This window comes from Canis aureus, chromosome 3 (genome assembly GCF_053574225.1).
Source record: "Canis aureus isolate CA01 chromosome 3, VMU_Caureus_v.1.0, whole genome shotgun sequence".
Taxonomy (NCBI): Eukaryota; Metazoa; Chordata; class Mammalia; order Carnivora; family Canidae; genus Canis; species Canis aureus.
The window spans coordinates 68873666-68886842 of NC_135613.1; the positions used below are offsets into that span (position 1 = coordinate 68873666).

At 49.6% G+C, this 13177-nt stretch overlaps 1 long non-coding RNA gene across 1 annotated transcript; it reads left to right on the plus strand.

The window, feature by feature from the left end:
* Positions 1 to 325: 325 nt before the first annotated feature.
* LOC144305572 (uncharacterized) lies at positions 326 to 2534 on the plus strand. The gene is made up of 3 exons (XR_013372568.1): positions 326 to 830; positions 1670 to 1799; positions 2229 to 2534. It is a non-coding gene; the product is annotated as an uncharacterized LOC144305572 (long non-coding RNA).
* Positions 2535 to 13177: the final 10643 nt, after the last annotated feature.

Consider the following 13177-nt stretch of genomic DNA (forward strand, 5'->3'; position numbering starts at 1 on the left):
ATTGTTGAATAAAGACTAGGTTAGGCCTAGGTCACTCCCAGCCTTTCCCTTAGAACCCTGATCACAAGGAGTGGCTCTTAAGATCTTCCTGGCTAGAGCTTGCAGCTTATAAATAAACCTGAAACCCAGAGGAGCCAGGCAGGCCTAGAGCAGCCCCTGGCCAGGCCAGCCACGGTTACCATGACAACAGAGTCATTTCCATTACAAACCCTGCAACAGGCTTCCAGAAGGTGATTAATGGCTGACCTCTGGGGGCTGGGAACTCTGCAGAGGAGGGGGGGTGTTGGTAGAATGGGGGGGTATTGCTTTCAGTCTGTGCCACTCTTGGCCTAGCTGCTTCTCTACACCTGTCCTGGAATTGGGAGGCTGAGGTGAATTTTCTTGTTGGGGTACAGGTGTTGAAACACCCCATCCCCTGTCACCTTAAATCGTAAAAGTCATACCAAGAAGCACCTTGTGAAAATCTTGCTCCCGCCTTGAGCTGAGACAGCCGAGCCCAGGAAACTCTAGGGCAGACAAAGCAAAACAAGAAGCCAGGGGAAGGAGTGCAAGCCCGTAAGCTGGTTCATTCTTGCTGGATAAATGGCACCCACTCCCCAAAGGGAAAAGGTACAAAAAGAATTCAGTGAAGCAAGAAGCAGGTAGTAAAGGCAGGGAATCTTACTTCCTTTGAGCCCAGAGAAAAGCCTTTTTTACAGACTCAAGAAGATCGGGTGGGGAAGAGTGGGCTGCCTGCCAAAGCAATGACCCATGCTGTGACTGTCACCTGGAGAACCTGAGGCGACTCAGATGTCCCCACGTCCCCTCGACCACTGCCTGCCGGGGGAGGGGTAAGCTGGGTTTTACACCTCAACTTTGGGGTGTCTGTTGCAGGGCCATTCTGGGCTCATTCATTGACAGTTTTCCTCTCCGCTGACATTTGGGTGGCTCTGTTTTTGTTTGGCCATGTTCACTGCTGATGAGTCAGTCCCTCCCCCTCCAGCCGGCTGGGGGCGGGCAGGCACTCGCTGTGTGGGTACCAGAATCCAGCATAGGGTGCAGATCGGGTGCAGATCGGTTCATCCTTTCTGCTGAGTTGGTGTGACTCTGGAGCTGAGATGGGAAGTTTCCGTGAGAGAGAAGAGAGGCACCTCACTTCTTTGGAGTCTGAGCACATTGCTGAGAAGCGAACCTCAGGAAGAGGCTGGCGGCCCTCACTCTGCACCTCTGCAGGGCCCACCCCCACCCCACCCCCCCTTGGGAGAGTGGAACCAGGGAGAGCATCTCCCCTGTGACACCCCACCACCACTAAGACTATCCCTGAGGCTTCGCTGGCATCCCGCAGCCCGGCCAGGCCCCGAAACTCTCCGAGCAAAATGTGGATAAGAATCTCAGTACACAGAACCCGTCCTACAAGAAACCTACTTTTTCTACAACTAAGATGATTTTTGGTTTCGAGCTCCCATTCCATGGCAGGAGGTCCGCCCCAGTTAATTCCGGCTCCCATTCTTCACTTTATGCGAGGCTGCCTCTAATCTAGCTGGTGCCCTTGCATGGAGGGGGGACAAGAGTGATGATTCCATTCTCAGAGTCCTCTAGCCACCCTGGCAGCCACCCACACACATCCTTGTCCTGTCTGGGCTGCAGCTCTCAGGCCACACGGGTCACGGCTGGGTCTTCCTCTTCCTAGCCACAGAGCTTTCCAAGCTCCTCGGGTTTGCTGAGCCATGTGCCCACAGCTATTAGCTGCACACCAGACGTTCCGCTTTGTGGGGACCCAAGGAGGTGGCCTCTCCAAACACCTGGACACTTCACAGAAGGTTCGTCTGCTCCCACGGCAGGTTGGGTACTCTGGAACTCAAGAAATCGCTACTTTCTTCTTGCTGGGAAAGGGGACACAAGTTACTCTCCACTCAGATCCCTACATTTATCTGGAAGTTCTACTGTTGCACAAGCCCGTCTCTGGGCCTGGAGGGTGGGACAGGGTGCACGCTCCTTTCTCGGGGTGCCCACCAGGCACTAACTCTCTGGCTTCTCCAATTCTCCTCCTTTCCTCTAGCCTATCTGGATGTGTCTTGATTCTGGGATGGGGGGAAAGGGGTTGGGTTGGGCTTCAGGGACTCTGATGGATTGCATAGTGCTCCAAATCTTCTGATTTTGTCCAGGGTTCTCTCTGTCCTGCTTTGAGGGCTGGGCTTTTGTTTTTGTTTTTGTTTTAAAGGTTTTTTTTTAAATTTATTTATTCATAGAGACAGAGAGAGTGAGCGAGAGAGGCAGAGACACAGGCAGAGGGAGAAGCAGGCTCCATGCAGGGAGCCCGACGTGGGACTCGATCCAGGGTCTCCAGGATCACGCCCTAGGCTGCAGGCAGCGCTAAACCTCTGCGCCACCGGGGCTGTGAGGGCTGGGCTTTTGAAACACAAAATACAAGAATTGCTCTCTGGATTTATCATTACTCCCTCAGTGCCTCACTTGCCTTCTCCATCAAGGGGAATCATGAGATACAAGAAGTGCTGGGGAAAAGCACATCAGCCAATATCCCCAAATATTATCCCTCTGCACAGTGTTTCCAGGGACCTCCTTGGATCTCAGCTCATAGCCGTAGAGCTGATTTGGGCCCCTCACCTCCTCCGTCAGTGGAAGCCAGACTTCATCCAAGATTTCCTTAAGTTCTCGGGTATCTTATGTTCTCTTGGTCACTTCTGACTCAAAGTACGTTCTTTCTGAATTAGTTCTGTCCGTGACCATCCTGCTGGTCACACCTCCTATCCCCTCCTTTCCAGCTCCATACCAACCAACACCGTCTGCTGCAGGCCTTGGGTCTACTTTCCTTAGAAGGCAACATTGTGGTTGCAAAGCAGGATCATTGCTTTTTTTTGCAAAATAAACACAAAATACCTGTTTGGTAAGGCTGTTAGAAATAAGAAGAGAGAAAACGTGCTTCAGTCCCCTTCGGAGACTGGTAGAAAAATTGCCCACAGCTGCAACTGCTGTTACCTGTGTGTCATCTATGTGTTACCATCGTTGAGATGGGTGAAGGGAATTAAGGAGGGCGCCTGTTGAGATGAGCACTGGGTGTCATACATAAGTGATGAAATCACCGAGTTCTACTCCAGAAATTGATATTGCACTATATGTTAACCGACAAAATTTAAATATATAAAATAAAACTAAAACAAAGTGCTCCTTCCTGAAAATGAGGCGACCCTGGAGCTTGGGGAAGCAGCCCTGTGCTGGCACTGCGATGGGCCAGGCTGGGCTTCCTGCCTCTCACCTGTCTGGTACCTGCACGCTCCCTCCCTGCAGGTACCACATGTCAGGGCCTCCTGATATCAGGGCCCCTTCCCCAGACCAGACTGTACCTAGTGTGCAATTGCCTCTCCCTCCCCAGGCCATCCTCGCAGCTGGGAAGCTGATAAGCTGCACTAAGGTGATAATAGATGATAATAAGTTCATGTGTTACCCCTCTTTGGTAACATTTGCATTTTTACAGGGTCTTTCTGAAGAAAAATCACTTAACAACAACATGACTGGAATGGGAGAATCATAGCACCTGCATCTGGCCAGCCTAAGGAACTATAGTTGTGACAAGAGGGATTTTGATTCCTCAAATCACAGCACTGTTTCCGGGAAGAGAGTGAGAACAAGAGGCTTCTTAGGGGGCTTCTGGGCAAAAGGCCCTGAGATACAGGCCTAGGACAAAGTGACTGTCACCTTAGGGAGAAGGAAGAGACACCCTTCCCCCATCCAGACACAAATTCCCCAAAATAGAAAAGGGGTGGGACAGAGGAAAAGAGAACGACATTTCTGGGCCGCCCCTGCACACTGGAGGCTGGCAAATGCTCCCTAGCAGAGACTGCTTCCAGGAGTAACATTGCATCAAACAGACTGTTTCCATGGGGCTGACTGCCAGCTGACTGCTGGTGGGGTAAGGGGTCGATGGAGCGGGAGGGGAGGTGGTGCAGGCACGGGCTGCAGGATTGCAGAGTTGCCCGTGTCCTGGGAGCCCCCCTCTGAGCCACAATAGCTTCTCAATGGTCATGGATGTTCTTCCTTAGGCCTGGCCACATTGTAGAGTCACTGGGACCACTGTCCCGACCTCCCTGGAGCAGGCCACACTGCCTTCTGCATTAGGGCTGGACTGGCTAGAAACGAGGCATTTGTGCATGGATGCTGCATCTTGGCCTGGACCCTGCCAACCTCCTCTTGCCTCTTTGCAAGACCTGCCATCTTGCTCCTCAATGGTATTCCCAGTTAAAGCGAAACTCTCCTCCCACTTCTCTCCCATGGCTCTGCCTCACTCCCAGGGAGAACCCAAGGTTCCTGGGACTCAGACATGACCCTGACTAACCTCAGGCCTCCCACCCTGTGTACTCTCCTTTCTGGGGGATTCAAAACAAGCAGCTGCCCACAGCAGAGTGGTCCCTGTTGCCAAGCATTTGGCTGGCATGAACAGAGCACAGGCCTGGTTGCATCTCAAAATAAATTTCACTTCCGTAAAATAATTCTGAGAGCTGCCGGCTGGCCATGTTGGCAGGGACAGCAGGGAGCCCGACTCCCTGGCAGGACTTGCCAGGCTGCTGCTGCAGGACCATCCTGTGCCCACCGATCTTGGGGCCATCAGTCCCCCAGGCAGGAGGTTAAGCACCTCCAATGCAGATGCCTCCTCCAGAGGCCAGGCCATCCGGGTTACCTGTATATACCTATACTAGCCTCACAGGTTCAGCACAAGTGGACTCACTTGCCTCTTCTCCAGATTCTGAGAGAGACCTATGATGAGGAAACTGGAAGCTGAGCTTCCCTGAGGACCCTGAATACATACCGAGCATACACAGAAAATGCACACAGCAGGCACCACATCCCAGACTTTCCCCTCTGCCATCTTGACCCATGAACTTTTCTTGGGCAAGGTCCATGCTTTCTATATGAGCTGCACCATGCCAAGCAGAGGAGGGATCAAGTTTGGTCCAGGTGCTTCCAGTGTGGGGAAACTGACACCAATGGGTAAAAGTTATAGGTAAGAGGACTTCAGCTCTGTTGAAAGAACTTTCAAACAGGCAACCCTATCTAAAAATAATGGGCTATCTTGGGAGCTAATGAGATCACTGTCCCTAGAGGTATTCAAGCAGAGGCTCAAAAGCCACCTGCAAGAAATAGAATAGTGGGCAAATGCTAGCGGATGGTGGGTGAGTTGACTTCTAATGGTTGTTTAAAGACATAGGGCATGTTAAGAGCTTCTGATTGGAGGAAAGAATATTGATTGAGTATTGCTACCCCACTTAGAATCACCACATCACATGGGGAGGGATGGAAAGGTAAATTAACATTTATTGAAAATCCATTATGTCCTGGGCACATTATCTTTAATCTTCACAAGTGTATGAGGCAGGGTTTATTATTCCCGTTTTATAGTGAGAAAAACAGATTTCAGAGAGGCTAAGAACCTTGCCCCAAATCACACTGTGTAAACAGGCAACACAGCAGTAAGGGGTCAGGTCTAGTGGCCATCCTGCTGCATGACACCCCACTTCCTCCGAAGAAGTTAACATTGCCTTCCCTCTACACCGCCTTCCTGGAGCCACAGCCTCCTCTTTCTTCCGTGGAGAGTGGATTGTACACTGGCCAGTCTGACCCACTGAAGCAGCCTCATCAGGCAGGATCTTGGGGTGGGGGGGCAGGCTCCCACAATTAAGGAAGTGCCCTCATTCAGGCAAGCAGGGCACGTGAGGCCTTTGCAGGGTTGATGAAAGCCTGTGTACTTTTCACTATTGCTGCTGCAGTGAAAGGCGTGATGTCAGGTGTCAGGGAAGCTGCCACTTTGGCAGTTTACAGGCAAATTGCAGTATTGTTTACAGCAGCCCAAGCATCCCTAGGGGGAACAGAGACCCTGCAATGCGTCAGCTTCCCTAGCAGGAAATTGCTGGGGTGGCCAGTGATGTGGGGCTGTGGTTGGTTCTGGGAGAGGAGGACCAGCACAGTCTAGGGGGAGAGAGGTCAGAGGAGGAGCAGGGGGCCAGCAGTCCATGCTGCTGGTGGGATAAGTTTACTGGTTTAAGTCACTCCTGGTGGCAACCTGACTTTGTGCAGTCAACAGAACTCCTGCCGGAGCGATCTAAACTCTTCCTTTACTTGAGCTTGCTCTCTCTCTCCATCTACTTTAACCCCATTGGGAAACTGAGGCAAGCCAGAGCTGAGAAAGACACAAGTGTTAGCTCTGGACTGTGTAGGCCCAAGTCACGTGGAAGCTACTACTTATGGATCTCTTCACTCCCTGCTTCATTGAAAGAAGTCCGAGGTGGCAAAGAGAGAGTCCAACCATTCTCAGGAGGCGCAGAGAAGGAGCCAGACTTGTTGGGCAGTGGGGCAGAGACTGGGGAGGCCTGCTGGAGCCCAGCCATGAGACCTGGCTTCTCTAGCCCCACCTTGGTTTACTTTCATACCCAGGATTGCTAAGACCTTCACTGCAGGGAAACTACCCAGGGACTGTCCCTTCTGTACTTCCCAACTCCTCCCTAGACCTTCTCCTGGTGTCCTCAGGATTCCTACCTGTTGGGCCACCTCTCTGTGGGTCTCTCTCTCTCAGCACTTCCGGCCCAGCCTCACTATGATCACTCTTCATGGAAGATAGAGCAGGAGATCCCAAAGCAGTGGGCATCGAGCCTGAACAAGGAATTCACTCATTTTATCGGATGCTCAGAATCAGAGCCCTTGGAGTTTGCTGCTTAGGAGATGGTTAACATCCAGCCAGTCCAAGTCAGGGCCTAACAAGGGCTCAGAGCAGTCACCTAGCAGGGAGGGAGCTAGGTTCCTGAGGGAAAGTGCTGACAGCAAGCAGCCTTTCATCTGCCCAACAGCTGCTCCTTCTGCTCCCTTGAAGTGTCCTGAAATGGGACCCGGACCCTGAGGCTCTGGCCAAGGCAGGTACTGCAGTATTTCCAAGTGAAATCCTGTCCTGTGGACAGGAAATGTACCCATTCATTTGCTAAACTTGTCAGCCCTAAACTAAGCTTCCTGTGTGCATTTCTACCCAGCAGGGACAAGGCAGGGGGGTGAGCAAGCTGGTTGGAAGTAGGGACATGAATTCATAATCAGGATTTACCAGATCCTCTTAGAGAGAGTCAGCATTTATGTGGCGATGAGATTATTTACAGAGCTATGAGCGATAGCAATAGCTGGTCAAAGGGACTTGAAAAGCAAGAGAAGGGAGCAGAGGGGTGGAATCCTCCAGAGGCCTTGCTGTTCTTGGAGCCAACAGACAAATGATTTTTAGACCACAGCAGACGTCACAACTGAATTCATGTATCCTTCAGGAACTACTAGCGCCATATATTAGCTCTGAATCTCACAGTTTGAATTGAGATAATGGTTTCTAGAGTAAGAGAAATAAGATTTGGTTTTTGTTTGTAGATGAAGATTTTTGTTTCTTCCTTCCCCCATGTGAAAATCAGATGATACTGAAAATTCAAGCCCCTCAGAACAGAAGGAAAAAAGCAGCAGAGTCTGCTGGTGGCCCTGGCCTGCCAGAGCTGCAGAAGCAGAAATCAAAGTGTGGCTCCAGATTCAAAGAGATGTGGTGCCCCCAGTCACAGGGTGGTTGCATCAGGCCCAGAGTGGGGGCCTCAGAGAGTTCAGCACCCCCTACCTCCTCCTGCCCCTAGTCCAGCCACCTCCCTGGCCTGGGCCCTAGGGTCTTACTTGTTTTCAGGGCGAACTTGCATAGGTCTCAAGTGGTCAGGGCCAGCAGAGTGGGGAGTATAGGAAGAAAGTGCACTTTGCTGTTTATCAGCTAAGCGCTGGTGTCTGAAAGCCTCAAACTGAAGGCATCAATAATTCAGACATTCATATGCTGGAGAGTATTTCCCCTTTTGTCACATTTCTGGCCAATTGATTTCCCCTGGCCACAAACTTGCTGCTTTTAGAACATCATTAATACCAAATCGACTCTGGTAGGATCTGCCCTGGGATGGGGCATTGGCTGGGGAAGGTCCCTGACCTTGTTTCCCCTGAGACAAGGGGCTGTGGTCAGTCCCAGCAGCACGAGGACTGGGAGTCTCCCTTCCCGTTGCCTTGGCGACAGAGGAACCAGGGAGCGGAGAGACAAGCGGTCTGCCCTACTCTTCCCTAGTCCATTGCCTATCCCTTGGATAGGGTTACTGGGAGAAAGAGACGGAGGCGGCTTGGAGTCTAGAACGAGAACACAGGGTCCGAACTCCTCTCTAGGCTCCTCCTTACCTCCATCCTCTCCACCAGGTCCTATCTCTGGAGGCTTCCAAGTCTGAGTACCAGACTCCGCATGAGGTGAATACCATTCAGGGGTCTAGAATTAGCCAAATAGCTGGCAGCTCACAATGCCACCCGGGGCTCTTGCCTCAGACCCCTGCACCTCATCAGGAAAACCAGAGGGCCTGCCTGCTCAGGCCACCGAGAGCAGTGAAGTGATGCCAGCCTTCCTTCTCTGAGACCCTCAATGGCACCCTCAGTGCCAGCAGGGCCAAGTGGTCTCTCTTTCTTCTCTAGTGCTTCACACACACATACACACACACACTCTACCCCTACAGCTCCTGGCTCTCAAGGCATGGCCTGTGATGGGTGCTCTGTCACAAAATGACAGAGAAAATATTCTTACAAATCATACACAGTGAGTAAAGTACAGCCACTGCCTTGGGAATCTATACAGAGTCCCAAAGAAATGGATTTATACAGAGGCCCAAAGAAATGAGTCTCTAGTGGTGGGGCTTTAGGCAACTTGGGAGAATGGCTACGTAGGGCTTTTCGCCTGGTGAGAGGTCCCTGAAATCAGACAAGATGGCTAGAGCCCATTTTTACCTACCTAAAGTTTGTCCCGATTAAAACTCTCCATCTCTCATCGTGCTGAGCAGAAGTCAATAGAAGCAAGTAGAAAATCCTGCCCTGGCAGTGCCCCCTGTTGGGGAAAGGAGACAGGTCCCTTCCTCCACTCTTAGTCAGGGTCACTTCCAAGGTGTGAATGCCAAGAAGCCTTTTCTCCCTCCTGCATACTGCTCACACCCATGGAGCATCCTCCGGCCCACTCAGCCCTGACAAGCCAGAGCTCCCGCAGGAATCCCTATTACAGGGAGGCTGTGATCAAAGCAGGGGTGAACAGTTTAACATTTCTGCTCCTATCCCCAGAGTGGCAAGCACTAACATCAGCCAAGACCGGGCCTCCCAGCGGGCTCAGCTCTGCTGATCACACGGCAGAGGCCTCTCTGCTTCCGCCCAGCCCCATGGCTTATATCCCTGGAAATCTCTTGGTTGGCCTGATATTGATTTGGCTTTGAAAAGGAGTCAGTAAGAAATACACACACCACAGGCCTGAAATAGAATCTGCCCTTTGCAGTTGTAGCAAGTACTATTCCACTTGCTGGTTCCAATTTGACCATGGCTACTCCAGGACAGGGCTCCCAGGGTCCAGAGATGCTACTGTAGCCAGTCTTCCTCTTACAAGACCACAGGGGCCCAGTGACAGTGGTAGCTTGTCATGGTATTTTACGGGCAGGATAAATATTTGTGTTATATTCACATGCACAGAATGGAGCCTGAGACCACTTTATGGCCAAGCCTGGAGAGATGGTAGGGTTGTGCTGAGCCAGTTACAGGGAAATGTACTTTCCCAGTGGCTTTCCAAGAAAATAGTTTGGGCTTGAGGATTAAGGAAGTTATGGGTCTGGATGGGCAGAGGCTGAACCCATAGATCTCCCCAGTCCAGCATCCCCTCCCAAATGGGTTGACCCCATGCACCTCAGTATACACAGCATGTGCTAGACCATCCCTCCAAGCCCCCAGGGATTGCCTTATCCTTGAATGGATATTAGAGCTGCAGAGGACTTGATAGCTTATCTAGTCTAGGTGGAGCAGAGGCTGGAGAGGTTGACTATTTGGCTTAAGATCACCTAGCTGATAGTGATTTTTTCCATGGATCTCTTCCTACTTGGAATCTTCAAGAAAGCCTTCTTTTTATAAACTTCAGACTTTTTTTTCTGCATTTGTAGAAGGGATCAGACCTGGAGGGATGTCCTGCCTTGGGCAGAAGAGTACGGGTGGTGACATTTTTATCCACATCCTACATTCCCTGATCTACATTTCCATATTTTTCCACCCTTTCCCCTAGAAAGAAACTGACTTTTATTAAGCACCTAACATAAACCAAGTTGTTTTCAATTTATAGCAACTCTATGAAGCAGGGATTATTATTCCCATTGCAAGTTGTAACCATTGTGTAGAATAAACAGGACCCATGAGATATATTCAAAAGGCAAATTTGTGTTTGTTTGCCACTATCCCTTTAAACTGGTTCTATGGCTAGTCCTTTTCCTTGACACTGGGTAAATCTCTGACTTTTCTGCTCACTCTTAGAGACTAGAAGTCACTTTACTTGACCAACATAGTATCTAGATTTAATAACGTGAAGTGCCCAGTTCAATAGAATAGTCAACACATCAGTCTTTATACAAAGATGTATTAATCAGGCTATTACAAGTTTCTGCTCCACTAACAAACAACCCTAAAAGTTCAATGATTCACACACAAGTTTTACTTTTTACTCCTTCAGAGTCCACTGGAGGTCAGGAGACTCTCCCACACAGCTGTCCTCCATGTGGTGACTCTCACTTTGTCTTGTGGTTCCATGTTGCGAAGGGAAAGAGAGAGCCTGGAGAATCATACAGGGGCTTTTCCGTGCTCAGTGAGATGTGATCCACACCACTTCCAACTAATCATATTGTTCCACCTAACTTCAGGGAAGGAAGAAAAGTGAAGAGAAACCAGTTAATATGTGACCTTGTCTGTCAGTAGAAATAACTCTTCACCCACTCCTGCCTCAACTTCAGTGGGCTCCTGCCACAGGAGAGGAGAGGGTGCCATGAGCTTCTTCCTTCTTTCTCAAAGACCTCCTCTCCTCTCAATTGCTTCCGGCTTTCTGGCATTGAGCGATGAGAAGGAGAGGTAAGAACAGGGACATTTTCTGACAGGTACGATAGCAAAATAGCTTCAAGAGCTCTGAGTCTAGAAGATGTCTAAAGCCTCCTTCCCTCCCATGGGTGCTCTCATGGCTTGTCAGAGGCCCCACTGGGAACAATAGACAGCATCTGCATGACGCAGGCTCTATGTGGCCTTCCCACTGGCCACCCCTCCCCAGGCCCTGGTTTTCAGATGGCCCACTTCATACAGATTCTCTCTGTGGGATTTCCACTGACTCTCCCTTGGACAAGGCTTAAAATTATTTTGGGCCAGTTCTCTCCCCCTTGAGGGCCTACAGGGGCCATAGAAACATTCTTGCCTCTGTTGCCCTGACAAACCCCAGTCCCAATACAGCAGCAATCCTCCTTAGCTTCTCAACAACAGCAGCTAGCTTTCAGGCCATGTTGCCTCTGAAGTTTCATGGGCAGGAGTCAGACACCAGCCTCCTGGGTCCCCCTACTGGAGGGGAAAATATGAAGCTCCCTGAGTGATGCTTTCTTGTGACTTGAGGTGCAGGAAAATTTTTCCACCCTTTCCTTTTTATGGAGAAGGGAGCCACCAAGCAGGGCTCACCTCAGAGACATTCTCTTTTAAAACCCTCTCTTGATTTCCAACAATTTGACGTTATAGGATTCCCGTATTATACATGAAGGATTTTGAGAGTTGTGATAATGGATTTCCAGATAATTCTTTTGTAAATTCTGCATGCAGTCTAGCATGCTTCAGTCATTTTAACCTGCTGTGACACAAATGATGGATGCTCAACCCAACTCAGGTTGAAGAAAACTGGAGGCCTTATTGCAAGTACATTGAGGTATCTCATGGAACCCAAAAGCTTGAATTCAACTGGGGTTTAGGACTTACTATAACCAAGGGCTCAAATTCGTCCAGGAGTTTCTCTACCTCTCATATTACTACTTCTTTCTTGGTTTCTGTTTCACCTCTTCCCTCTCTCCGCAAAATGACTTATTCCCTGACTTTTCTGGTCTAGTCATGGGAAACATCGCTGTTAGGAGTTCCCAAAATACCCATCTTATACACACACACACATATACACAAAGAGACTTTCCATTCTCTCAGGCCCAAGACCAAAACTCCTGGGGAAGGAGACACACAGGATCAGCTTGGTTTCGCCTTGATTTTTTTTAAAGATTTTATTTATTCATGAGACACACACAGAGAGAGAGAGAGAGAGAGAGAGAGGCAGAGACATAGGCAGAGAGAAAAGCAGGCTAACTGAAAGGTGCTTGATGTGGAACTCGATCCCACAACCCTAGGATCATGCTCTGGACCGAAGGCAGACGCTCAACCACTGAGCCACCTAAGGGTCCCTGTTTTGCCTTGATTTATTAACTGTTTTGGAGCAGGGACTCATTATAACATGGCAGCTGCCCCTGCAGCCCTGGATGGTGTGTGAGTTGGAAAATCTCAGAAAGTGGCAGTTGCTAGGAGCCCCTAGACACTCTTTAAGCTGTTGAGTTACTTGTACTTGCACTAATGTGCCTGGTGGTTCAGTAGGATTGGAAGGTGGTGATACGGTTCTGGTTTCTGCAAAAGTCCACAGACAACAGGCCGTCTATTACCTCTTCCACCAATAAAGACTTCTTTTCCATCAGAAGGAAAGCATTGGGATCCCTGGGTGGCGCAGCGGTTTGGCGCCTGCCTTTGGCCCAGGGCGCGATCCTGGAGACCCGGGATTGAATCCCACATCGGGCTCCCGGTGCATGGAGCCTGCTTCTCCCTCTGCCTGTGTCTCTGCCTCATTCTCTCTCTCTCTCTCTCTGTGACTATCACAAATAAATAAAAATTTAAAAAAATATTTTTAAAAAAAGAAGGAAAGCATTTATCCCATTCTGCCTTGAATTGTGAGATATCTGCCCCAAAATGTTATCTTTCATACAAGATTTCAAATACCTAAGGTCTGGGGCTATGTTATTGTCATATCCGTATACTGCAAATCATCCCAGCACTGCCTTACATGCAACAGTAATTAATTACATTTAGTGAATGTATGAACAAATGAATGAATGATTCTAGAGAATGTGAACCCATTAAAAACTTAACTGAGGATAACTAAGGGAAAGTGTTCATGGACCTTGAATAAAATTCCTTGCTTCCCTCCCAGAAAATCTGGGTTTCATATACAAATAAGGTAAAAGTTTAAAATAAGGTCTAGCACAATGTTTTGCAAACAGAAGATACACGAGGGACCCGACTCCAT